The sequence below is a fragment of the Mugil cephalus genome, chromosome 10, assembly GCF_022458985.1.
Source record: "Mugil cephalus isolate CIBA_MC_2020 chromosome 10, CIBA_Mcephalus_1.1, whole genome shotgun sequence".
Taxonomy (NCBI): domain Eukaryota; kingdom Metazoa; phylum Chordata; class Actinopteri; order Mugiliformes; family Mugilidae; genus Mugil; species Mugil cephalus.
Window position 1 is genome coordinate 4,218,830 of NC_061779.1, and position 17,536 is coordinate 4,236,365.

General features: G+C 43.6%; 1 protein-coding gene across 22 annotated transcripts in view; it reads left to right on the forward strand.

The window, feature by feature from the left end:
• Positions 1–17,536, forward strand: part of mical3a (microtubule associated monooxygenase, calponin and LIM domain containing 3a) — a 93,607-nt gene that overhangs the window by 21,494 nt on the left and 54,577 nt on the right. For 6 of the 22 annotated variants that reach the window (XM_047596205.1, XM_047596210.1, XM_047596207.1 and 3 more), the window contains exon 1: positions 2,734–3,100. The exons of 3 other annotated variants lie outside the window; for them this stretch is intronic. The gene's annotated coding sequence lies outside the window, so the exon portion shown is untranslated. Of the gene's footprint in view, positions 1–2,732; positions 3,101–17,536 lie in introns of those variants that run through there. 13 more of the 22 variants (XM_047596197.1, XM_047596206.1, XM_047596203.1 and 10 more) reach the window with 7 other exon arrangements.

Consider the following 17,536-nt stretch of genomic DNA (forward strand, 5'->3'; position numbering starts at 1 on the left):
GTGATTTTGGGAACGGGCTCATCCTGCCTCACCTTAGGCAGACAACCCTTTGTCTGCGTGCGTCCCTGCGCCGATCCTCAAAGGCTACAAACCCTCTATGGTGAACGAAGGCGTGGTGGGAAACGAGGCGCAATTAGAGGCAGTTTCATAACGTGGCCAAACTCCCTCTGATGTATTGTGATCCTACGGTGGAGAGCCATTCTGCTTTTGACTCCTAGCGCTTCTATTTTCGTCAGTGCTGCTTCTCCAAAGTCGCTCTTTTTCTCATTTTCACACGAGTGGACCTAGTTGACACGCTGCATCCCCGTGTGGCTTCGTTAATTAGCTCGTTATTGCAAATCCAAGTAGGGCAGCCTGTTCTGACTGGAGTCCTTGTATGTGGAATTGTCCCTGTGCTGGTAAAAACAATGAGTTTTCTCCTCTGTGTTTCACGTTAGCCCAGGTTTGAACCTACAGTTTTGGGTGGAACATAACAGCACGAGCGCTTTATCACTTCTCCATTGCGTGACTCCTTGTTTTTTGAGTTACAAAAAGAAAAAATTATAGAGCCATTATGCATTTAAACAGGTATGCAACACCGCCCGCTCCAACTCAGCGCATTCCGCTGGAGGCAGGGTGAAGTTAAACTGTTTCCCCTTCGCCCTGAACCCTTAAAGAAAGCATCTACGTCAGAGGTCTTCAACGTTTTTCAGGCCAAGGATGCCAAACTGATGAGAGATTAACTAGGGAACCCCTACCTACTTTCTATATTAAACTCGGCCCTGTGCTATTTATAAATATACATTATTATTATCATTTTGCATTCAGTATGAAGCTATTCAAATAATACACAGGTTCAAATATTCATTTTTAAAAATTTCGAATGTGCAACAGTGGGGCGGCCGTGCAACTGCTGTAAACATAAACTTAGACTGACAGGTCTAGTGTGGCGCTCTGTGTGAAATGAGTGAACAGCTGAACTAAAATATGTTGGTTTCATGTTAATGTGTATTTAACAAAATTAATTTATGGGGAAAAATTTTAAAAAATATATAAAATATGTCTAATCAACCAAAGACTTTGCGACCCCTCGACGGTACCTCCGCAGACCTCCTGGGGGTCGTGGACCCCCTGTTGAACACCTACGATCTACGTCACCCTTATAATCATCATGTCTGGAAATGCACCAGCTTCCATCGTTGGAGTCAAGCAACACATCTCTTTTCTAGTGATGTATAACAGAATTAAAAACTAATATTTAGCACCGATCCGGCCACGTGGCTGCATTTAAGTTTACACAGGATCTTTGTGAGGGATTACAAGCGCCTTGTGTCTCCGCGCACCGTCACAAACCGGCCGCACACGGGCCTATGTGTCCGGTGACAGGAGGCGACAGGAAGGTGTCCGCCTCGCTGGACGCTCGAAAGGGAGGAGAGACCTGACTCTCTAATGTGTGCAAAGCTGATAGCGGCAGATTGGTTCTTCCTTCCAGCTTAAGACGGACTCATCATTGCACTAGTAGAAAATGGAGATTAAAGCCTTTTTTTTCCCCCTCCCTGATCAAAGCAAATCACATCATTGTGAGATTGCATTGTTGACTGTTTACCAGCGTGTGATCCGGTGCGATTTCAATAGTGGGTAGAACCAAAGAGCCTGCAAGGAAAACCGCTGACCTTTCCTTCAACAAGGCCCTTAGTATAATCCTTGCTTAATTATTGCATTCTGTTATTCATTACTTCTTTCTATTTGCAGTCGGGATTGTTGCATCACCTTCATATACATGTTTGCATTATGAAAAGAAGCCTTTGACTGCGTCATGACTGAGCTGGAACACAAAGCAGTGTACGAGCGGTGCATATTTCTGCCTGTGGGAAGCAGCCGGAGACTGAGCATTATTCATGCGACGTCTTGCAATTGTTTGAAACTTATAATTTTCCCAAGTTGTAATCTTAAGGTTTGCCAGTGAGGCAAATTTCAGCCCCTCTAAAAAAAAAAAAGAAGAAGAAGAAGAAGAGAAAACACAGCACAAACCCTGTACTTTGTTGGAAAAGTACAGACAGTCTAGAAAAGTAGAAAAGAGTTCAGCTGGAATATTATTTTTTCATGATTCAATACAGGAGAGGAAACTTGCAGACAGATGCAACACGGAGACTAATGGTGCTTAAACCTCTTTCAGAGTTTTACAAAGTAGCACATAAAACTGCTGGGTCCTACAAACACTGCTCATTTAGTTACACTGATAACTTCCTTTAACGAATTAACAACTTATCTAGAAAAATGAAGAGCTCAACTCAATCCCGACATGAGAGAAGTGAAGCAATTCACTGATATGATATGTTATTCACTGATAATGAACTTATTATCTGGTGAATTAATTCTTCTTCATAAATCATCATAACGTTTCCTTTAAGGTCTTTAGGGATTTTATGGCGATAACAGGTATTCTGTGGGTTGGGGTGGGGGTTGTTTTATTTAAAAAGCTATTTAGGTAGACATCAAACAAACATAAAGTACCTGACACAGATAGTAAATCTGAAGGTAACGGGAGGGTTAAAAAATCTCAACAGCTCAATTCTTCTGCTGTCACATTAAGTAATTTGCCTGTTGTGTAAAGCGGTGCTGATGTTTCTGACGCCCCGTGAAGGCAGCAGCCGCGCCGCGTCACGCTGGAACAGACCAATCGGATTAAACCGAGTTAAAACACGCGGGCTCACTCCAAGACGTAGCGGGGGGATTCTCGCCACATTTCAGCCAAGAAATATAGATACATGTCAACACCAGAGAATTTATGCTCAGCATTCCCTCTCCCGGAGTGTTGTACTCCCAGTTTAACACGACCTACATGGCCGTTTATGGTTTGTTATGTTCCAGACATGAGTTGTTATTTATAGGCACGCCGTCTCCCTCCTCCTCGTCGAGACAGTGGTTTCGACCGATCCCTCTCTGTCAGTTTCAAGTTGCGCCTTCTTCTCCGCTCTCATCTGGCCTCAATGCCCACGAAGTAACAGACACCCACTGTGGATTTGGGTTTTTTTTATTTATTTATTTATTATTACTTGTCCTTACACATGGATTCATCCCCGTCACACGCGATTGGATTATAAACACGCGGGATTCAAAGGTAGGAAGAGCCATTTGTCCCGATCGCTTTTGACAAAACACGGCGCATATTTCTCTTAACGTTACCGTGGGACCCACGGACTGCACCTTTCCACGTCCCGGGAATGTCACGCTCCGCTGGATTTAGTAGAGCGACTAAAGATTTATTTAACTACTCCTGTAGTCCTGTCATAAATCTGACATGTTTTATTTTATTATTATTATCTGCACACTACATGCAAATGCATGTGCTTGTGCATCACTAGTCATGTGCTTGTGCCTATCTCGTTTTTTTTTTTTTTTTTTTTTTTTTTTTTGGGGGGACAGCCTGTGGATGATTCCTGACTCCTGATTAGTCATATTTAATTATCCTCATCTGCTGCAGTGGTATGTTGAGGCAAAGCGCGGCAGATGAGTAGTGAGTTGGCATTGCTTAATAATAAAACATTTTATGTTATTTATTCAGTGTCTTATACTGGTAGTTTTTTAATGATATCTGCTTACTTTGTCTTGTAGAGTTGGTTGTTTTGAAAGGCGCCTATAATGTATAAAATGTATTATTATTACATACCTTATTCATAGTCTTGATGTTTATATTATACTGATGGATGCAGCATGGTGTCAGTAGTGTGTTTTTCAAAATAAGAGCTGGAAAACATGTAGAATAACACAGATAGTTTTGTTCTGAGCCACTTACATAAAATAGATTTCGTTTCCCCATTGAAGGCAATGTGACCTTGACAATGTCTATATTTTTACATATTTTGTGCATGTTTTGGTGTCGCCCTCGTATTTAAATCAGAAACGGTTCTACGCATGTATTTGCAGCCAGAAGGAGGCGTGCTGTTGTTTTGATGCACAAGCACCACGTTTACGTCCACAGGTCAAATCCAAAGTCAAGTTCTCCTCTTGGCCCCGGAGCGATTGCGTTGCTTTTATACGTCTGTGCTGACTGACAAGCACGCTGACCTCCACGTTTAATGGCTAAAACATGTTTCTCCAGCTGACCCACATTGGCCCACGTTGCAGCAGGAGTGTGGGCGCGTGGTTAAATGGAGCGGGGAGGTCCCAAACCTGACGGGCGTTTCTCTTGGGCAAATCCTGTCTCAGCGGAGTGATGGAGCGGTTGTTGTGTTGATCAGCGACATTGACTTTTGCCGTTTCTTGCCACTTCCCCTTTTCTAATCCTAGACTCTTGGGTATGTTTGGTTTATTTATGTTTTTGAGGTCGCAGGGTGCTGCCAGACGGTGCAGAGCGAGATGCACTGCGGTTATGATTCGTCGTGTCTGCCGTGAGATCAGGATGTCGGAGCAGAGGAGGATGTTTGCTTGGCTGAGACGTTTTCGCCTTGGCTGGCTGGAGAGAAGCCGGTCAGACTTGTATAATTAAAATCTAGAGTGCAGCATCCTCTGCAGAGCGGGCGTTAAAAACGACATCACGTTGCAGTCCTGGTTGATTTTCTGACTCCGGCAAATGCAGGTCACAGAATTCTAGGGACTGCAAAGCAAATACTTGTCATTTTATAAGGGTTTCAGACTATAATTCAACGAGCAGCTCCTCATCTAACAGGTCACTGCCGACTGTTGGACATTATCGCATGCTGATGAATGATGCATCAGCTCGTGTTTTGCACGCGCTTTTAGTCTGAAGCATTAGATGTGACATTAGCATCAGCTAGTATCCGGGAGATGTGCATGTGAGAGGACTCCACAAATGAAGCAGGTAAATGGAAGTCAGCCATCAGTAAATAATAATGAATAATAAGTTTCAGACGTACCATTTAGCAGAAATAAAATTAAAAGCCAAAGCAGCTTGAAGATATAAAAACTATAGCAGCCACACACAAGAAAATCCTCAATATATACAAGTAAAAAGACACGTTAACATGAACAAATTTTGTCCCATGTTACTTTGTCCATTGCACTAAACGTCTTTGTATTTTCAATTATTTTTCTTATTTAAGGAAGTCAGACAGATGTAAAATCATTTTTTGAACATAAATTTGAAGCACAATAATCACTGTCATTCATTTTTCAAAGCTATTTTGTGATAGTGTTTATTTTGCACATGCATGCTGTATTTACCCATATTTAACCTAATGTACTGCACAATTAACATTTTAGCCCACTTAAAACAATGTTTATTTTACCCCCTTTCTTCTGTTTACTGTTATTTTGAGTATAAAGTCTTTTCCCAAAAGAGAGAAAATTACATAAACAAAAGTAAAGCTGCATCTCCTGGATTTTCCTGGATATATTTATACATTTTTTTTTTATTGATCATGGTAACTGGACATTTCCCAGTCTGCGCTCAGTTTGTATACTTTGCAAAGGGGACAAAGTTGCAACTAGTATCCAGTGGATAAACATGCGAGAGGACTCCACAAATGAAGCAGGTTAATGGAAATCAGACGTCGGTAAATAATAATAAGTTTATTCTGTCTGACATGTAGTTTAGCAGCTCTCTGGTTTAAAAGTGGTAAAATAAAAGTGATATCGATGTAGAACAGGAAACTGGTGGTGTGGCATAGCAGCACTTTAAAATAAAAAAAAGTATTATTTAAATCCGTTTTTTCTTGCTGTGATTCGACTTTTTTTCCCCCCTAATATTATTTTTCCAGAAAAATGCATCGGTTTCTTTTAACGTTGGCCGAGGTGCCTCTTTGATCTGCTCTATGAACCTTATCTAAAAATATCCCAGGATATTAAATACTGTTGTAATTTAATTAAACCTGATAATCTGCCATAACGTGCGATTGTGGAGCCATTTATCTGCAGTCCAAGAGTGATAACGAGTCATTTCTGAGTTCCACCATGTAAAGTATATTCTAACCCCCCTTGTTTCTTGTTGTTGTTGTTGTCGTCGTACGACCGAAGCCTCCCGCTCCGTTTCAGAAATCACTTCACGGGGCCATTTCAGCGAGAAAAAAAATCAACCCACGCACCCAGACTGCACAGTGTGACATTAATTAATCACTAATACCGCCCTCTGTAGCTGCTGAAAACATTGAGCACCAGGAAAAGGTGAGGGCTGAGTCACTCTGACCCCCTCGCCCACTGTCTCTCAGCGGGGGGGGGTGTTCCTGTTTAGCTCCAACCCCACATGACCCGGCAAAGTGTCGCGCATTCGGAAACGGCGCTAGATGAAAGGCCGGGAGGAAGGAAGTCCTCGGAGGGCAGCCCCCGCTGGGTGACGAGTGGCGGGACGCGTCCCCCAGCTGTCAGGTTCTGCCCAGAGGTTTTAGTCCGTTGAGGTTGACTCATCCGAGGCTCGGTGGCATGCAGGCGTACTCCAGCAGGTCTGGTCTGGAGTGAGTCCTTAAAAGGAGAGACGTGTGTAACTAGATGCGAACGTAGACGGTTCCTTTGTTCACTGCGGGGTTTGTGTCGATCGGCAGCCGCTTGCTGTAAGGAAATGAGTGAAAAGCGGTCGCCATGTTTCACCCTTTTCCACCGTGTCCTTTCACTCGGTGAGGTCACGGCGGTTGGCTGAGTCGGACGGTCGCCGTAAAGCCCGATGGAAGACGTTAAGATGCTGTTATTGCTTTTGAAATAAATTTAAATTTAAAGTATGAACGCAGGACTTCTACCGAGATACAATCCCTCTCCCTTTTCTTAAAGGACCCACGGAGCAGCTTAATACGGGCTCTCCGCAGTTTCCACATGTTTACTTGTTTTCTGTAAAAACAGAGGATGAGTCCTGTAAATAAATAGAAGAAAAGAGCCCAGTCCGCTCGGGCGTTTGAACCCGGGATCGGAGCCGACAGCTCTGCTGGTGATGGAGGGACGCAGGTGGAGCGAGTGACATGAAAAGATGTCAAGAATGCAAAATTAGTTCATGCCTCCGAGTGCAGGATGAGTCATCAGCGATACTTTGGTGGCATATTACAGTACACGGAGTATTGTGAAAGATACGTACCAGTCAGCCACAACATTAAAACCACTAAGAAGTAAATAACATTGATCATCTTGTCACAATTCAGCGTTCTGCTAGGAAACGTTTGGACCTGTACCACCCACCTAGACCAGACCAGGGACCCCCCACCCCATAGCAATGATGGCCGTAGCCATCCCCGGACAGGATGCATGCACAAAACACTTTAATAACAACTCAAAAAAACATGAACAGCAGAACAAGGTGTTGACCTGGCCTCCACATTCACTAGATCCCAAACTGATCAAGTATCTGCAGGATGATCCACAGAGGCCCCTCCCCTCAACCCACAGCACATAGGTCCATTCTCTGATGATTTATGCCTGATCAGTGTCTGTGATTCATGCTGCTTACACAGTATATTTGAACCATTTGCCAAACTGAGCTCAGATTAACAGAACCAAAGCCACCGGTTGAAGCCGCTGGTGTGACTTACGATGTGGCCCTGGTCCATTTGCCTTTGCGAGTTTCCCACAGCTCCGGATTAAAGACTTACTTTTTCGTCTGTTTGGGGCCGATACCTTAAAGGGTCAGACGTAGGTTAGTGTGACAGACGCATTCCTGAGGCCCCTGAGGCCGTGCCAGTGAGACTGTCGACATGTGGCCTGAACCTTGAACACCATATAGTGGAGCTGCAATTAGACTTTCCCCGATTTTTTTTTAGCTGTTCCTAAAGTGTTTTTTGTGTGTGTGTCTGTATCTGTGTCAGGCTGCATCCTGCTGGGGATGGCGGCGTCATCAAGGAGTGTCCTTACTATGGCGTGGGTGTACCTGGTCTGGTCTGGTCTAGGCGGGTGCTACATGTCTAAGTAACATCCACGCCAATGAATCCCAGAAGTTTTACATCAAAACATTGAATTGTCTCAAGATGTTTGATGTTTTTTATTTGTCCTGTCAGTGGTTTTAATATAATGCGTGCAAGTTCTATATATGAGTAGTATTGTTTTAAGTTTTCAAGCAGTTCTGTAGTATATTGTGGCTATAAAACAGTGTCATAGAAAAAAAAACACCCGACGTGACTCATAATTTCCATCCCGCACCTAGTGTCTGTCACGTCTCATAAGTTCCCATGGACACTTATCTCGTTTATTGTGGTTTAATAGGCTTGTTAAACGGACCTTGCTAATAAATCAAAGGTAACGTGCCGAAGCTAATCTTAACACAAAACAAATCGACGTAAAATGGAATATGGGATCCAAACAGGAACTGTCCAGGAAAGGAAACGCGACAGGAGTCGAGGGGGCTGCACACTTTCTGGCAGCCGGGGGCGTTGTTGTGGTCAGCTGAGTTTAAAAGCAGATTTGTTGGGACTTGATTTCTTTCTCATTTGAATAAGAGCCGCCACTTCGTTACTTGAACAACATTTTCAATAATAGCTGTTGTGTTGAGAAGAATTCTCAAAGGGACATTTGTTAGTTAATTTAAATACGTAATAGTCCGGCTACTATTAAGTAGTTAACTAGGAAATAAAAAATATAATTTCACTTATATTCACATTTTCATAGATTTTTAACCTTCAACCACCTTATGAAAAGGGTTGGTTTGATCATATTTGTTCGTATTTATGTCCAAAACATTTCAAAAACAGACTAATAATTCCTCTATGTCTTAAATGGAAAATCCTATATTGACAAAAAAAAAAGATGAATGTGGACTTTACACAGTGAATATTCTGTTTTCATGAGTTTTGCATAAAATCTGCTGTGTTGTCTTGTTAAAAACGAGTCTGTCAGTCTACACCCACACTATATAAAATAAGATGATCCTTTAATTTATCCCACACTGAGGGAAGTGGGTATTAGAGGCCCTGCCCTTTTTTTTGTCATTAATCTTTCACCCCATCAAACCCATATCAGAGTTCGCCTCCCTCAACTTAGACCTCCTAATCATTCTGTCAAACATTCGTTATACTTTATTTAAACCTCCAGAAAATTATTGAAAATTTTCAATTAAAATTGGTATGATTTATATGGCTTCATATCATATTTAAGTACATCTTCTTGTTATCTGTAACATTTGGTATGAAAAACTATCACTACAACAATTATCAAGATTGATAACGTTTATTATGTTCGGAGCCAGTGTCGGTGTCTCCAGTAAATTAGGAGACACTGTCTTAGGACATGCTGTCCAATTAAAAGTCAGAATGAGACGCCGACTGTGTTAGAGGGAGTTATATCCAGCATTATTTTAATCTGTAGTAACAGAACACATTTTATTTCAACTTCAGTCTTAAAAGTATCACGATCACATGACCGTTCAGCTTCCAGACAGGAGGCTTCCTTTTTTATGTCGTGAATAACCTTTGGCCATGTGACTAATGTTTGTCTCAGCTGTTTTTGTACTGACTGCTTACGGTCATGCTTGGCAGGCGCCAAATGATGCATGTCATCTTCCTCTGGTCCTTCACACTCGTGTTTAACGTGAAACTGTCTCCAGACATTTAGTGCATTTAGTGTTTTTTCTCGCTGTGTGTCTGTGATTAACGGTTACCCACCGCTCGCGCCTCCCGTGCACGCTAGCATGTAACTTCATGCACCACTTTGTTAAGTTTTCTGTTTTAGGAATTACATTATCACTCGACGACACGAACAATCCTGCAGAGCGGCGAGGGAGCAGTAGCGCCAGGGGTGTTTCCAAGCAGCTGGTGTGGCGTGATAGGTTCAGGTCCACACTGAAGCCCGTGTTACACCTTCAGTCCCTTTCAGCTTCAGGGAACCGTCTACCAGCTGCTGAACTGGAGCCATTGACCTTCCTCCAGAGTCAAGCTCTTTCACTCCAGTAAACCGTCCCTCTCCCTGGAGGCCACATCGTATTTCACTCTCTGGTTGTGTGTGGACGAGCCTCGGGGTCTTGTTATATCTGTGTTTGTGTGCGTGTGTGGACTGGAAACACATTTGTCCCTGGTTGGTCTGATGGAGGAACAGAGGAAAGTGAAGAGTTTGACACAGGCCTCATCTTTCCTGGTGTCTTGTTGTTGTTTTTTTTTAATTGGGGTTAGACTGGAGGTCTGTCTGTGTACCTCTAAATGGTTTTCACTTCCTTAGCAACGGATGCTAAGGATGTTATATTAACATGGGAATATAGTATGAATTGCCACCATTAAATGAATCTGATTGTGTGCGATATTTACATTAAAAATGCGGAATTGGCTGCATATCTATTCAAGCATTTTCTCAGCCAGTATTCAGCCAACCACCAGCGGGCGAGCGCACGCTTAAGGCTTCATTAATCTGCCTAAATAACAAGCGAGTGCACCTTGAATTGGCAGCCTCCAGTCAGTCGGTGCAGTGATGACAGCAAGTTGTCGTGGACCTGTTTTGGATGTAGGGCAAGTGACGTGAAACAAGAACAAGTTGTGTCTGCCCCGCAGGGTAACACAACTAATCTGTTCAATCGTCTAAAAAAGCATCACACTCCGAAGTACGACGAGTGCATGTAGGCCAAAGCCAACGCCGCTCCGCTAAATCCACGCAGGTGTCTATCGGTGACCCCGACAGCCATTCATGTACATTTAATTTTTCATTATTGAGCATTTGTGCTAATTTAAAGTTTAATTTTACACTGAATTTTACACTGAATATCTTATTAATTATTTGTCTCTTAAATTCTATATAATCTTTTTCTCAGGGTGCTTTTTAGTTGTTTTAGTTTAGTTTTATCTATTTATTCTATTTATTGACCATTGATTCCACTGTGTTCCTTGGCATTTTACTTGCTCCATTCTGCTTTTTATTTATTTATTTTTTTATTCTACTTCACCTGTTCCTCGTGTGTGTATTGTGTAATAGTGTGCAAGCTGTCCAAACCAATTGCCCCTAGAGGGATTAATAAAGTTGTCTGAATCTGAATCTGAAAACTGTAAAAGTATAATACAGATGTTTTCCCTAACATGATGAATAACCGTAAAATAATTTCATTTTGGCCGTAATCGTGCAGCCTTTGCATGAATGTGATAACTACCCGGGACGCTGCAGGAGCCGTCTCAACCGCCCTCCATGTCACAACACATTTTGATAATTAGATTTTTCTTTTTTGCACTGAGCTGCTCGATGACGTGCGTGAACCTTCGCTGAAAAATGCACAAGATTTGCCACAGCAATTTATTAACCTGCGATTTCCCACTTGAACAGTTAATTGAAACTTTGTGTTTATTTACTGAAACAGGGGCTTCCAGCCGAACGCAGCCGAACGCAAACTGCGCTGCACCTGCCCCGGTGTGCTTCTCCTGCCGCCTGCGTCGTGTAATAGGTAACAGGGATTAAAGTGTAATTTGGGAGGAATCTGTACTGGGCTTTCTTCAGCACAGCTCGCGGCGTGCTCCGCGTCTCTGGGTGGGTGTTCGGTTACCCTTCCTACTGGAGCTCGGCGCAGTTCGGCGCAGGAACACCGACCTTCCCGTGCTCCTGAGCGCGTTGAGCTATTTGTGAGAGGGTGGGAGCACAAATGATTGAGCAATGTGAGGCTGGGAAGGAGGCCACGCTCGCTCCCGCTGCATGTCTGTCTGACGCGCATTATGCGCGGAATCTAGATTTCGTTTGACCGCTACATTTCGGTGCAGAAATGTCTCTATAAATCACGACTTGGTGAGATGAATGCAGCAGTTGTGTTCAAAGACTTCGAATGGGAGGTTTTGTTCGAGGCTGAGTGACAGCTCAACTGAATAATGAGTTTATGCACTTACTGGCTAAACCTCACACCGGTGAGGGGGGGGAGTGCTTTGGCCCAGAGGGTATTTCTATACCTGTTCTTTCGCTGTCTCTCTGCAGCTGCTTCGCTGGCTTTTGACAGGCCGTCACAAGTCAGGACGTCTGAGAACTGCAGAAGCGTTGAAGCATCAGGAGGAGATCAGGGTAGAAGCAGTCAGAAATTCTGGCGCACAATCCACAAACAACTTGTTTGCCATCTGAACTGCACCCACGCACACAGATTAGAGCAAGCAGTTGTAGAAGTGATAGGATTGGGGGGGGTTTGCTGGCGGACGTTCACCGCTACATGTCCCGTAAAGGCTTTGTAAGGGTTTGCGGTGCTTAACTTATGTCAGATTATATTTGTTGCGTTCACATGGCCACAGCCCAGTCAGTAAAATGGGCCGTTTAAACGAAGCTAAGGTGACAGTGCAGACCCCTGTGCAGACTGGAGATGGATATCGATACTTGGTATCACGATGGCACTGAAAAGCAACGCAGATTTCGATGGCTTCGGTTACTTCCGCTGAAGTACGGGCGGTGTAATGCAGACGTGTCCGGTGTAGATCCGGGGTAAGGTAAAACGGTTAAAAGTTTGGCTCTGCCCCACTTCAAAAGATGCAGACTTGGCATCGGCAACCTGCAGCGAAGGATACTGTGCTAGGGAGGCAACACCTCGAGTTTAATTAAACATCGGACGACGCGTAGCATTTTTAACAGCTGAGAAATGTAGCATCTTTGATAGCCTGAAAGGCCCCACACCACTCTTCTTATTATGATAATTATGATGCTATGTTGTGAATTTTATTTTATAATCGTGAAGATTATTGGCACTGACCTCCCCTCCATCCAGGACCAGTACCGGTCCAGGGTCAGGAAGTGGGCCTATTAAATCTACTTAATTGTATTTATATTATTTAAAGTTATGTTCTGTTCATCACAAAATGCCTTAAAAAATAAAAAGGCACCATTTGTGGACAAAGTTTGTATGTTTTCCATTCTACTGGTTACGGGATAAAACCTTAAAACCTAACACAGACCCTAGAGCTGTAACGTAAGTTTCAGTCGCCATTGTTGAAAGTGAAGCAGGAAGTGGAAACAAAAATGATTCACACCGGCAAAAAAGAGACAGTGCCAACTAGCGTTTTGGTGGTATTGTTGCAGACTGATCAGCACACAAGGATAAATAGCTCCCGGTGACGCAGGTTACAGCATCTAGGTCCTGCAGTGCTTTAAAAACGCCCTAACAACGCCTCGCATAAGCACCTGGGAACAAGCTCAGCTCAGGAACCTTGTGATGCTCGATCCAGATGTTGATCTCTTGCCTCACTTGTGGTCACCATCAGATGTGATGTGACGAGGTGTCTGGGAGGAACTGAAACCTGTCGGTGGCAAATCAAGCAAGTGTTAAGAGAATTTAGAAGAAGCTGATATCGAGGGCAGCTGTTTAAAATACGCTCCTCTGTGTTGGTGAATGAAACCTCTAGCTTTAGCTTTGCACAATAAAATAGAGCTTTTGTATTGTATACAACAGTATAACAGCCCTTTCAGTTGTTTCTACCCGTTTTCGATGTTGGCATAAGCCAATGTCGCGTCCTGTGCTTGTAAATCGCCTTCGTAAGTAAGTGAAAGTCATTCTCATTTCGGTAAACACAACCCCGCAAAGAAATCTGTCTCCGTTTATTCCTCCTTTTTTCTTTGTTTATTTCAAACCTACTGGAATTCCTGCCCTTTTCCGAGCTTTTTTCCGTGTTACAACATTAGCTTCGTAATTAACGCGGGGCTTGAAACGGTTGCGCCGTAGCTTTTCCCGTGGCCTGCTAGAAAAAACAAAAACAAAAAAAAACAACAGCGAAAAAGAGAACATGCTGCGGTTTAGCCTTCGTCTGTTCAAAGTGTGACCGGCTTTCATTGCCTCCCGAGGTTAGTTTTCATGTCGCGGGGCATCTGTTTTTATTCCTGTCTGTCATTCGTCATTCTTTCTGGATTAGCACGCAGCGATTTGTTTGGTTTGTGATGGGGGGGGGGGGAAATAGAAAGGCGGCCATGTTGGATGTTATTGGAGGCAAATCTGTTGTTGTAATGCAGCAATAAATCAGATCTAGCTGCTGATTATTTAGTTTGTCCTTTGATTCCCTCTACTTCGCTCGTTGCTTGTCTGGGGAATCATTTCCTTGTTGGCCTCCTGCGGATTTCACCTCCTCTCCTGAACGCCTCCATACCTCGCCGGTCATGACTAATCCTCTGAGACTAGTCTGTGTTGACCATGTTGTCTACTTGTCTCAGATTACACTTCCTAGTTCTCTGAGTGCATGAGTAACCGGCTGCAGTGCACGCTTCTTTCACACAGCACACTCAGGTGTGCAATATACAAACGAACGATGCAAAAACCCGTGAGGATTTTTTTATAAGTGGTGCTATTCTGTAAACTGTGCCGTGCAGCGTATTTGCACCGTCCCTCTTGTGGTTCGTTTTATTTACGGCTGCATTATTGTGCTGCCTGCTCCGCTCTTGTCATGGCAGGCACGGAGGTGGGAGAAGTGGCATTTCGGTTAAGATTTAAGAGCTTTCCTAAATAAATAGCTGCGGCAAGTGCCTGCAGGAAGCGCCTATTGACCGAGTTTGAGAACCGTAAGCGGTCGTGAGAAGCCCGAGCTTGTTCCCCGACTTTTCCAGAAGCTGCTATTAGTGTGAGTTTCGCACCAAAGACCCTTTTTTTTTTCATCTTTTCATCTGAGCCTTGAGAGAAGGAGATTTTGAGTTAATTTTTCAATTTTACTTGTCATGTAGCCGCGTGAAATTCCCTTTCATGGCTGGAAGCGGATTGATGTAGTCGGCAGTAACGGAGCTCAGATCCAGCGCAGATTTAATCCTTTTGTGCAAAGCCGAGTATTGCCTTTGCAGCTTAAATCACTTCAGATTTTAGATTGGTCAAGTGGAGCCAGGCAGCTATACTGCACGTATGAATTCTCCTACTACCTACTCTTGCATGTGTAGGTAGTAAAAGCTACGCTTCAGTCATATTCTGTGTGCGGTGCTGCCTCTGCCTCTGTGGCTCAGGCTTGGTCCAGTGCATCCCACAGATACTTGATCAGTTTGGGATCTAGTGAAGTTGTTCCTAAACATTTCTTATGTGTGTGTGTGTGTGTGTGTGTGTGTGTGTGTGTGTGTGTGCCCGCATCAGGCTGCATCCAGCTGGGGATGGCGGCTGCTGGCTGCTTTCAAGGAGTGTCGAGAAGTGGGTGGTACAAGTAGCATACACATAAATGTCCAAAAGTTTCCCAGCAGAACATCATATTCTCACAAAACAGATCAGTGTACATACTGGGTGGGGTTTTTCTGACTCAGATCCATTTAAAGGATCTGGCATCCCTCACTAACATACTGTGTGATAGACAGGAGAAGATGAGAGAAGATGACACATGGTACAAGTGAAGGCCCACACAGGATGCCACATGCACGTGTTACATGTGCTAAGAGTCACGGTTCACTGAGTCCCGGGGCACCGCAGAAAATCATGAATTTGACTGAGAACATGTTGTTTTTCCAGCGGCGCTGCTCAGCATTAATATGTCAGCCTGTTAAGCGTTTAAGAGGGGACAACAACATGGAATCTGTGTAGCCTCAGAGGCGGATCTGTTACCGGAGTTGGTGGAATAACTTCCATCAGTCGCGGTGTGGGAGCTCGGATGAAGCGCTCGGCAGCGCGGCGCGGCCCGACTGTCGGAAGCAGGAGTGATTCGAAAGCCAGATGGTTTGGAGACGGCCTCTGCCAGAGGCGAGATGAGATTTCAGTCAACAAATGTTAGTGCGACACACACACAACTGTCTCAGCTCCTGTCTGCTGGTCCTGTTTTCTACAGTTACACATATTAAAGTGAGTAAAGCAGCCAATCCTCCGTTCTCTAGACACAACTTTGTCGTCTGTTGACATGTAGTAATGATCCTTGGGCTGATGATCTGTTATTACTGTCGTCTCAGGTAATTATTTTCCAGACGCTTGTGATCTCGTGGTTTAGACGAACACACATTCTACACAGGTTTTCATACACTCCCTTTTTCCTAATAGTTCCTATGATATCATCGAACTGTTCCAAGCTCCCATGATGCTTCCTACAGTTGATTAATTAATGTCCCAACAAACTACAGAGGAACTGCTCCTCTAAAGGCAAGCAAGCAGAGCTCCCCCTGGTGACTGGCTGCAGTATAGATCATAAGCTCCGCCTCCTCTTTCTTAGTGGATGGGACTTGGGCCGAACTAAAACACTATCAAGAACATTTTTTTTGAGGATGGTTTCAGTCATTTTAGGTAGTTAATATAATGTTGATGTATGTTCTCGTGTAAATTTGAATAGGTTTCGGACGTGACATAATGGCAACCACCAGTTGTCATGCCAACCGTTCTCTAACGTGGTTCCACAGGGTCGTGAGAGTTGTAAAAACAGATTTTAAAACTAAGTGCAGTGTATAATCCAACATTTCCTTGTAACTGGTGGAGGTAGAGCAGAGCGCAGTGTTAATTAAACGAAAACATGAGTGAGTCTATGAGTAGGTGGCTCTTTGTGACTCCACCCCCCCCCTCTGGACCGTATGGTCGGGCTCTGGCTCCAAAGTCTTGCCTGCAATGATTCAGCTCTTTGGAGTCGTTACATTATCATCATCGGTTCAAAATCAGAGCCCCCATTCATAATAGCCAAATGCTAATTCAAAAACGAAATCAAAACAGCCTTTGAAGTTGTTATTCTCAGCTCAGTCAAATGCCACGTTTATGGTCCCCCCGGCTGCAGCCATCCACTCTGTTGACACAAGCTGTGAGTGTTAATGTTTTCCGTGACAGTCCATCTAAAGGTCTGATGGGCTGTAAACAGCATATTTCCATTCTGATGCTTTAACCAGATGATGCCATGGGAAAAGCGGTTATGCTAATGTGATGATGGAACATGTAGCTAAATATGGCCACGCTCAGGAATGCCGACGCGGTCGCGTTTCAGATGTGACACGACAGCTGTACAATTTACGAGTGGCACTCGAATTTACAGCAACATAAAACATCGAAAGCCAGCCACTGCTCACCTTTATTACGCTAATCTTTGTGTCAGATTCCCGGCACTGTAATGATTCACCAAAACTTTTTCATTTTAGCATTTAGTTTATTGAATGGTTGTGGTAGATATTTAAAGTTGGCGTCACTAATTGAGAAAGACTGTCGGTATTGGCCAGATAAACACACCACTCCCTGCAGAAGCTCAGCGGTTCGTGTAAGCCCATCGTCAAGGCAATGACAACGCGGCGCGTAATGTGACTAATGATGCCTTAAGGTCAATCTTTGTGGCATTCAAGATGATGTGAATCGTGCATCTTGAGTTTTTTGCTAGGCAGCTGTTGGATTACAAAAGCCACTGATACAGTTTCGGGAGCAAATGAGCTTAATGTAGAAAATGCAAAGGCAAAAGCATGAGGTCTTTAGGAATATGGTGAAATTACAATTCACCATTCCCTTTCATGGCATTTTTGGCCAAACCAGCAAACCTCTTGAAGGCAACATATCTGTAAATGGCTAGCTTAGCATAACAGTCCAGGTTTAAAGGCAAGAAAATGCTTGTCCACAGGTAAAAACAACAAAACAAAAACACCTTCACCTCTTCAGCTTAGTGATTCAAAAATTCTGCCAAAAATAAAGTCAAAGTGTAAACATGACAGGTAGTGGTTTTACAGATGTATTTACACTAAGATAAGCTAAGTTGCTCTTGTTTGTATCATTATATATGGCAGACAGACATCTACGTCTCAGCAGGACTGTGGAAATGTATCCTTTCAGTAAAGGACCCGCGTTGCT